Genomic DNA, 9,678 nt, shown 5'->3' with positions numbered 1-9,678 from the left:
TATTACAGGAAAGGTACTAGCATGGATAGAAGATTGGCTGACTGGCAGAAGGCAAAGAGTGGGAATAAAGAGGCCTTTTCTGGTTGGCTGCTGGTGACTAGTGGTGTTTTGCAGGGGTCAATATCAGGTCTGCTACTTTTCACATTATATGTTAATGATATAGATGATGGAATTGAGGGCTTTGTGGCCAAGTTTGCAGATGATGCAAAGATAGGTGGAGGGGCAGGTAGTGTTGAGGAAGCAGGGAGTCTGCAGGAGGACTTGGACAGGTTGGGAGAATGGGAAAACAAGTGGCAGATGGAATATAACGTAGGGAATTGTATGATCACGCACTTTGATAGAAGGAATAAAGGCATAGGCTATTTTCTAAATGGGGAGAGAATTCAGAAATCAGAGGTGCAAAGGGACTTGGGAGTCCTAGTGCAGGATTCCCTAAAGGTTAATTTACAGGTTGAGTCAGTAGTAAGGAAGGCAAATGCAATGTTAGCATTCATTTCAAGAGGACTAGAATAAAAAAGCAAGGATGTAATGCTGAGGCTTTATAACGTGTTGGTCAGACCACATTTGGAGTATTGTGAGCAGTTTTGGGCCCCATACCTAAGGAAGGATGTGCTGGCATTGGAGAGGGTCCAGAGGAGATTTTACAAGAATGATCCTGGGAATGAAAAGGGTTAACATATGAGGAGCGTTTGATGGCTCTGGGCCTGTACTCGCTGGAGTTTAGAAGGATGAGGGGGGAATCTCATTGAATCCTACCAAATATTGAAAGGCCTGGATAGAGTGAACGTGGAGAGGATGTTTCCAGTAGTGAGAGAGTCTTGGACCAGAGGGCACAGCCTCAGAATAGGAGGACATCCCTTTAGAACAGAGATGATGAGGAATGTGTTGCCAGAGTGTGTTGAATCTATGGAATTCATTACCACAGCCAGCTGTGGAGGCCAAGTCATTGGGTATATTTAAGGAGGTTGATAGGTTCTTGATTAGTAAGGGCATCAAAGGTTACAGGGAGAAGGCAGGAGAATGGGGTTGAGAGGGAAAAATAAATCAGCCATGATTGAATGGCAGAGCAGACTCGATGGGCCGAATGGCCCAATTCTGCTCTTATGTCTTATGGTATCTCTTAAATTCTAATATAGTTACAATTTTTAACATTTCAAATAAATTACCTGCTTGATACTCTCCTACATTTCTTAAGTGACTCCTAGACACACTACATCAGAACTTGCTGCTTTCCAAATCTTCCAGTTTCTTCATAAATATTTCTTTATGCACAAAGTTATTATCTAAATTCTCTAATCCTTGGGCATTGGATTGCATATACAATTGGCAGCTTCTGCACATACTGTTGAGGAGATGCTATTTGAAAGTTCAGCTTTATCTATCTTTTTAGCTAATGTTTTAGCTTTAAGCAATTTTATTTACCTGTGATTTGTTTGCTACAGATATAAAAGGCAAGTTATTTGTATTCATGCCTTTTGCATTTTCTTACTACTACTATTCACCAATTTATCATTGAAAATATTTCTGTTTCTTCATGACACTCGTAATCCACCAGGTAGTGGATATTAATATTGATATCAAGAATCTTTTATTTAACACAATTCAAATTTTTGCTTCAGTCCTGCCACTTTTGTAAACAGCTCTTGTTACATCATTCTTGTTCAGTGTTCACTACTCTGTGAAGATGAAACCAGACCTTTGAAATCAGGTATTTCCACATTTTGTTCCTAACTTTGAAGGACATTCCCTGATGAACTACAACAATTAAAATATAAGGAGGGAAGTAAAGAGTATCAGCTGGGATGGCAGATAACATGCTCTGTGGCAGACTGGTAGATGCTCATCAGCCTCCTTCATAGCCTGGGGCTACAAAGTTAGCATCTGAGTCCTCTGCAGCAGGACTAGCATGCAGTCTTGCCCTCTGGCAGACTGGCCCCGTGGCATCCTATCATCCTTGCCTAGCTTCTGCACAATTACACATGGTGAGTCACAACTTGTCAACATCTCCTCATGTAGGTCAGATCAAGTGCTGCTGCCTCTTCTTGAAGGCTCCAGTCCTTTTTGCAGAGGGCAGCTTGTGTGCAGCAACTGAACTGAGAGAGAAGGGCAAGTGTTAGCTTGGGTTGGGGAAGCAGAGAGGGAAAGGCCAGTGGTGAATTCTACCTCTTGTAGCTTGTGTGGCGAGAGAAAGACCTGAAGGAAAAATAAATTTCACGGAGAAACTCTGCACTGCAATTCCTCTGGCAGTTTCAGTTTGCAAAGCTCTGCCTCACCCCTCAACCCTTTGGGGGGAAAAAAAAACAGAACAAGTGAGTGTGAATCCTTTTGAGCCTCTGCAGGATCTAGCCACTATTGTGGAGCAACTGATAGTTAGTACAAGCTCTGGGCAAGTGAGGCTGGTGATAATAGTGAGTGTGACGATGAGGAAAAGCTGCATTGCTTATAAAACTTTGGAAGGAAGTGGGAGGGAACATAAGAAACAGGAGCATAAATAGACCATTTGGCTTGTCAAGACTGCTCTCTCATTCAATAAGATCATGGCTGATTTTTTAAACAATCTCTTATTTCCTTACTTTCACTGGACTCTTGGTTCTCCAGTATTTCTAGATTCTTCTGAGTGGGATTAATGTAGCTGTTGACAGAGCTGTGAGCAATGCATGAGAGTAGAGTTCTCCCCTTGCTTGATCAGAAATGTAATGTTTTGCATTAGGCAAGGTATAATGAGGAGAGCAATAAAATGAATGATACAATTCTAAGGGGCATGTAGGAACAAAGAAATCAAGGGGTTAATATACAAAAGATCTTTAAAAGGTGTTTAAACAAAGCAGACTGGATTTATAAATAGAAGAACAGAGTACAAGGGCAAGAATAATAGAGCTATTACAAGATGGAAAGAGACCATTCAGCTCACTGAAGCTGCTCTGGTTCTTTGCAAGAACCATTATGTATGTTCCATTTGCCAGCTCCTCACCTTTGGTCCTGTAATTATTTGCTTCCTAGAGTATTGTTCCAGTAAGGCTATATTGGTACAAATATCTGGGCTCCAATATTGTTTCAGTTCTGAGTGGATCCAAAGGAGGTTTCTTAAAATTATGCCAGAAATGTTGGGCTTGAGACTAAGAAATAAAAGTAAAGCAGAGCAGGTTAAGTAAAGATTTAATATATTTCAAAATTGTGAAGGGTTTTAATAAAGTGTATATGGAGTTACAGTTTCCACTAACAGGAGGGTCAATAAACAAAGACACAAATTGAAGATAATTGGCAAATGAACCAAGGGTTTTTTTTTAAATAATGCAGTGAGTTGTTATAATCTGACATGCAATATCTGAAAGGATGGTGGAGATGGATACAATAGTAACTTTCAAAAGAGAATCGTAAAGGCGCATGGAAGGTAAACACTTGCTGGGCTTTTGTTTAAAAGCAGAAGAGTAGGTTAATTGAACAGCTTTCGTGATTAGTCCAGTTATCACTGGGCAAATACCATCTGTATGCACTGTAAGATTCCAGAATTAGAGTTTGACACAGTACAATTTGACACAGTACAATTTTCTCCCATGGTCTCCTGAGCTAATGTCAGGACATCTTCTTACCTTCATGAGAGTCAGGATAAGAGTGGTAATGCAAAGTGTCCTACCCCACTCTATTGCTTGCACCAGGTTTTTTGAGGCAATATCTACTCTATCATTACTCCTTCCAGTCCTTAATTGCCTTGTGTGAACAATCAGAATGCTCGTCTCTGTTAACAGGTCTTATTGGCCTTGGAAATGGCATCAGAAGAGCCTGTTAACCTATCCTTCCCCATCCTGCCCATCCCCTGAAAACATACAGCCAAAGAAAATGGCAGATATGTCTCCAGCATCACATGCTATCTGGGTCACCTACAGCAGACCCACGTTGTCTGCATTTCTCCTCTAGAGTGCTCTGCTTCTGGAGTCATCTGGCTTCTAGATTACTGGTAGTCTTGGCAAGCTACTGACTATTTTGTTTTCAACGGTACCAATGCTGGAAAACAACCCCCTTCCTGAATAGTCGATACATTTTAAAACATATTCCAACAAACTTTTCAAATAATTGAAACTTGAAGTTGGTAAGGTAACTAAGGTAAGGAATTAAGGTACAATTGCACATCGATACTCACAATATCTATGTTTTTGTCACCTTCATTGACATTGTCCCTTTACAGCAATCATGAAACAAGAACCACAGCTAAGACAGATATAACTATCCTAAGGATTAGTGCGATTAGAAGACGTGTTTAAATAAGGCTGTCTGACTGTGTTGGCAGTGCCCGGTTAAGATTAAAATTTCTGTGAGATTTATTGTTATGATTATGCTCTACCTCAGCTGGTGCTTTTTCCAGTTTCTTTGTAACTATTTCTATTCTCATTTTCTTGTTGTAGGAACCAGAATTAGAAAATTAATGCCATTATTACTGGTGTGATTGATAAATGTTTTTCTCCTCTATCTCCATAAAAGTGGGAGGGAAAAATGCGACTTAGAAAAAAATAGAGAAGTGAGAATCTAAACAGGCAATGGATCTGAAGAGAAGGAAAAAGTTATAATGCAGAAAAAAATCAAACAGAATTTAATGTAAGTGATTTTAAATGGAGTGCAGGAGAAACAGCTTCTTAAGCAATTATCAGGTCAGAGAATTTACTAAATCAGAGGTGCAATTTGAAATCCCATCATGCCTGTTTGTGAATTGAATTAAATATATTATTAACTACTTTTTAAAGTAAATTTTGAGTAAAAGGCTAATTGTGACCATGATGCCATTGGATTGTCATAAAACCAACCAATTCATTGATGTCCTTCAGACAGAAACTTGCTACCTTAAATACTTAGCAATATGGTTGAGTCTTAACCACCATTTGAAATGGTCTAACAATATATATTACTGTTATAATATTACAAAAAAAAGCATGAGATAGTAAGATAAGGGTATGTACATCCAATGTCAACCTGCATGTTGAATTCTGATATGACAAAGGCAGCCAATTGATCTTGCAAAGCCCTTCTCACTAACAGGGTTATCCATCATTGACCTGCACACCTTCTCACGCCAATATAAAGAGAAGTAAATAAATGGTGGTAGCAATTATATAAGGCTTCGGTGAGGCCACGACTGAACTAATGGGTATAGGCTTTGGTCTCCAAACTAAGAAGAGGGAGGGATTGAGGGAGTCCACTGAAGATTCACTAGACTGGTTTCAGGGTGGTGTGTTTGCCCTGTGAGGAGAGATTGAGTAAAATGGGATTTTCTTTGGAGTGGAGATCTCATCGAAACATACAAAATTCTTAAAGGGCTTGACAAGGTGGATTCAGGGAGAATATTTGCCCTGACTGAGCATCTAGCACTGGGGACACATTTTGAGAATAAGGGGTAGGCTGTGATGAGGAGTTAGTTTAAGGCTGAGATGAGAACATTCTTCACCCAGAAGGTGCTGAACCTTTGGGATTCTCTATTCTGGATGGCTGTTGAAGTTCACTCATTATGTTCATTCAAAATAGCGACTGATAGATTTCTCGGCATTAGGAGAATGAAGGGGCATGTTATGCTGGAAAAGGGTGCAGAGGTGGAAGATCAGACATGATCTTGATGAATAGAGGAACAGACTTGAAGGTCCTTATGGCCGTGTAATGTGAAAGGTCATGGCTGTCATGTGACACCATCGAGTACTGGTGGAAAGTGACACCACTGTCAATCAAGGTCTAGCTCCACACACTCTTGACCATTGGTCCCTGTGCACACGTCTCATACCTGGCCATGATTCATTGGACTTGTTAAATTACCTGAGCTAACTCCACCCAGCTCTCCAGCACTATAAAGGATGCCACTTGTGCGTGGCTCTTTCTCTTTGTGATTGCTGCCGGGGTCGAAACCATGCAGAGGGACCACTGGTAAGAGTGTGCGCTTCCACAGGGGTTTAGGAGTGTCTTAAGTCGATTCCCAGTAGCGTAGAGCTGATGCTTGTCAAGTGTCAGGGGGTTCAGGTACTGTATTGCGTTTTCCCTGAGCGTTTGTAACTAGTTCACTGTGTGTGTGTGTGTGTGTGTGTGTGTGTGTGTGTGTGTGTGTGTGTGTGTGTGTGTATGCATGCATTTCACCCTTGTTGCAACTCCCCCCATTTTCGCGATCACCCGAGTGCGAGTGTGCATCCGTTCCCGTTCATTCTGTTCCCGCTTTTGTCTTTGTAAATAAATTCCTTTTTTAAAATCCAAAGACTGTGTCCAGAGTCCTCTACCTTTGAGATCAGAAAGAACCTTTGGTCTTGCTGTGACCACATCATCATGAGTCAACAGAGCAGTGTCTAATTTTCCTCTAATTACCCTGAATGGACAGGATTTTATACCCTGTAATCCTATTGAATAATGTTCTAATGTCTACAACAGCATTTCCATTTTTACATGTTTATAAAAGCTATCCTGAACAAGGCACCATTAAATCTGCAAGTACTATGGAAATAAAACCTTACCAAGAATGCTCATCGAAAGCATCAAATTCTTAACCCTTTCTCAGTCCCTCTCTCACTGCTCCACCTCTGTGTCCTGAAGAAGGGTCCTGGCCCGAAATGTTGACTGCCTGCTTTTCTCCATGGATGCTGCCTGACCTGCTGAGTTCCTCAGCGTCATAATGTTTTTCATCTAGATTTTAGCATCTGCAGTCCTTTATTTCTCTTAACCCTTTCACTGCTTTATAAAACATTTTGGGGTCTCTCTGAGTTAGCTCACTAAGTTGTCTTGAATCAACAGTTTCTGATTGTATTTGCAATGATACTACAACTTCACATCAGGATCTGAAGATGCTTCTAAGTGAATAGGCTAACCCTTTCTTGCTAACTCAAAAAGGAAATCAAAAGACAAAGTCATGAACCAATAACTAGATTATACACTCAGAGCTATAACAAAACTTAAAACTCTGTACGAATAATTAGCATGTGAGATTAAATGATGATATAGATCACAGATTGAAACTATGTTATAGTCAATCAGAATTAACAGTTAGGTGATTATTAATTCACCATAATGTACTACTATGATATCTATCTGAGGGCAATATAATGTGAGATTAATTCAGAGTTACATTTGGAGAGTTTGCAAGTTATAACAGCATTATGTGGTCAATCTATGAGAGGAATTCAACTCTGTACCCTTGTAGTTGGCAAAGTTTTCCAAATTTCCATGCCGATGAGCTAGCATCAGAATCAGGTTTATTATCACTGACGTATGTCATGAAATTTGTTGTTTTGCAGCAGCAGTACAGTGTAAGACATAAAAGTTACTGTAAGTTGCAAAAATAAATAAATAGTGCAAAAGAGGAATAATGAGGTAGTGTTCATGGGTTCATGAACCTTCAGAAATCTAATGGCGGAAAGGAAGAAGGTGTTCCTGAAACATTGAGTGTGGGGCTTCAGGCTCCTGTACCTCCTCTCCAACGGTAGTAACATGAAGAGGGCATGTCCCGGGTGGTGAGGGTCCTTAATGATGGATGCTGCCTTCTTAAGGAACTGGCTCTTGAAGACGTCCTCGATCGTGGGAGGGTTGTGCCTGTGATAGAGCTGGCTGAGTCTACAATCCTCTGCAGCCCCTTTCGATCCTACGCATTGGAGCCTCCATACCAGGCAGTGATGCAACCAGTCAGAATGCTCTCCACCGTATAACAGTAGAAATTTGCAAGAGGCTTTGGTGACATACTAAATCTCCTCAAACTCCTAATGAAGTAGAGCCACTGCCATGCCTTCTTCGTGATTACATCAATGTGTTGGGCCCAACATAGATCCTTTGAGATGATGCTCAGGAACTTGAAGCTGCTCATCCTTTCCAATGCTGACCCCTCAATGAAGATTGGGTGTGTGTTCTCCCAACTTCCCCTTCCTGAAGTCCACAATTAATTCTGATGTTGAGTGCGAGGTTGTTGTTGCGACACCACTCAACCAACCGATCTATCTCACTTCACATCGCATGAGTAAACCAATTGCTCAACCTACTTCTGGAAGAATTGAGTTAACTTTCCATAAGATCAGAGTGATGAACCTTTATTTGTACTGTTATATGTTCCTCCTTGGCCCCCTGTTTCAGGCTATATTCATTTTTTAACACTGATAGCTGCATCTGAAGTTAACTACATTTGTTTAACACCAGATATAACAACCAGTGTAAAAGGTGAATTGCATCTCCATAGAGCCCAAGGAAGCTGGACATCTGGATTATACTTTATGGGTGACAAAATCATCTTGGTTGCTCACAACAAAAAATGCAGAAGTAATGGTTGTCACTTGCACTCTCTTCCCAGGATTTGGTTCTGTTGGAGTTAATATATTCAAGTATGTGGCGGTGAATAGAACTGATGACTAATATTCTTGCATGGTTTAACATAAATGGCAAAGGATAAATTTCTCTCCCTATATCTGTATGCATCTGGATGATTTATTCACTTCTGTAATCTATTTCTCTGTTGGCAATGCTCTCTGATTTTAGTGATGCAATTCTTCGTATACTAGAAGAAGAACATTTACATCATTAACCGCAAGGACTATTATGGTGTAGACCTAAAATAGGATCAAAACATTTATGGCAAAATTATCACCTTCTCTATATTCCTAATCTCTAAAGAGATGTTATCATTTCTAATACCCAATCTGAATCTCCTTTTTGAAAAGTTTATCTGTATTGTTGTAAATTCCTTCAGACAGCTAAGATAATACTATTGATGGCTATCAAATCAAAGTATCTAGACATGCTCAGTCACTAATTAGTTCTTCAGTCAATCCCTAGGGACAGCAGACCAATCAGACAAAGCAATACATCTTTATATTACACTTGCAGTGCTACTGCTGGATCGGGGGTCCTGATGGTTTGTCTTCAATCCTTCATTTTGTTTGTATACATCTCGATGGTTCAATTATCAATAGCATTTTATTTTGAGAAATTACTCCATTTTGAAGTCATACTTTAAAATAATTATTTGGGCATTCCTCATACACACTCATTGTGTAACATTTCTGAGCAGTTCCAATTTGCTTACACAATGAAGAATTGCACAGGCATAAACCATTACTGTTTTACTTTTAAAGATTCCCCAATTGTGCTCCCTTTTGAAAGCTTGGAGTAATTGCACTAAAAGTAACGTCCCACTCAAAAGGAAGAATCCATTCAATTCCTCATTCACTTTTTTCACCATGAATTGAGTTTTTCTTTTCTTTCATCAATTACCTTTACTCCTCGCTCTCTTATATTGAGGATACAAGCTCCTCATCGGATTAGAGTTCCAAAAACAGGTGACTATTAATCAGAAAAGAGCCAAGGTTATAAAAGCAAGAATTCCATTCGTAGAGAGCCTTTTACAACTCTCAGTGGACTCTTTAACTCCTAGGGCATTAATCCAACCCCAAACATATCATTATCCAGTATTTAAACAATGAAGGAATTTTCCAGCAAGGATTATTGAACATGAGTAGGAGTGGAAACCATGGCGGTTTATGCTTGCATAATATGGACCTATGCCAATCATAGCGCCTGTCCTATCACCTTCAGCAGTTATCTATGGATTGAACCTTGGACCTGTGCAATTTATCTCAGTAATTTATCCAAAATGTTGAGAATTAACATTTTGTTGAGGATTAAAGAATAACTAACATTGTCAAGTCTTGTCAATGTAAGCTTCCCTGCACTCACCCC

Source organism: Pristis pectinata, chromosome 4, assembly GCF_009764475.1.
Source record: "Pristis pectinata isolate sPriPec2 chromosome 4, sPriPec2.1.pri, whole genome shotgun sequence".
Lineage (NCBI taxonomy): Eukaryota > Metazoa > Chordata > Chondrichthyes > Rhinopristiformes > Pristidae > Pristis > Pristis pectinata.
This window is presented reverse-complemented; position numbering follows the sequence as displayed.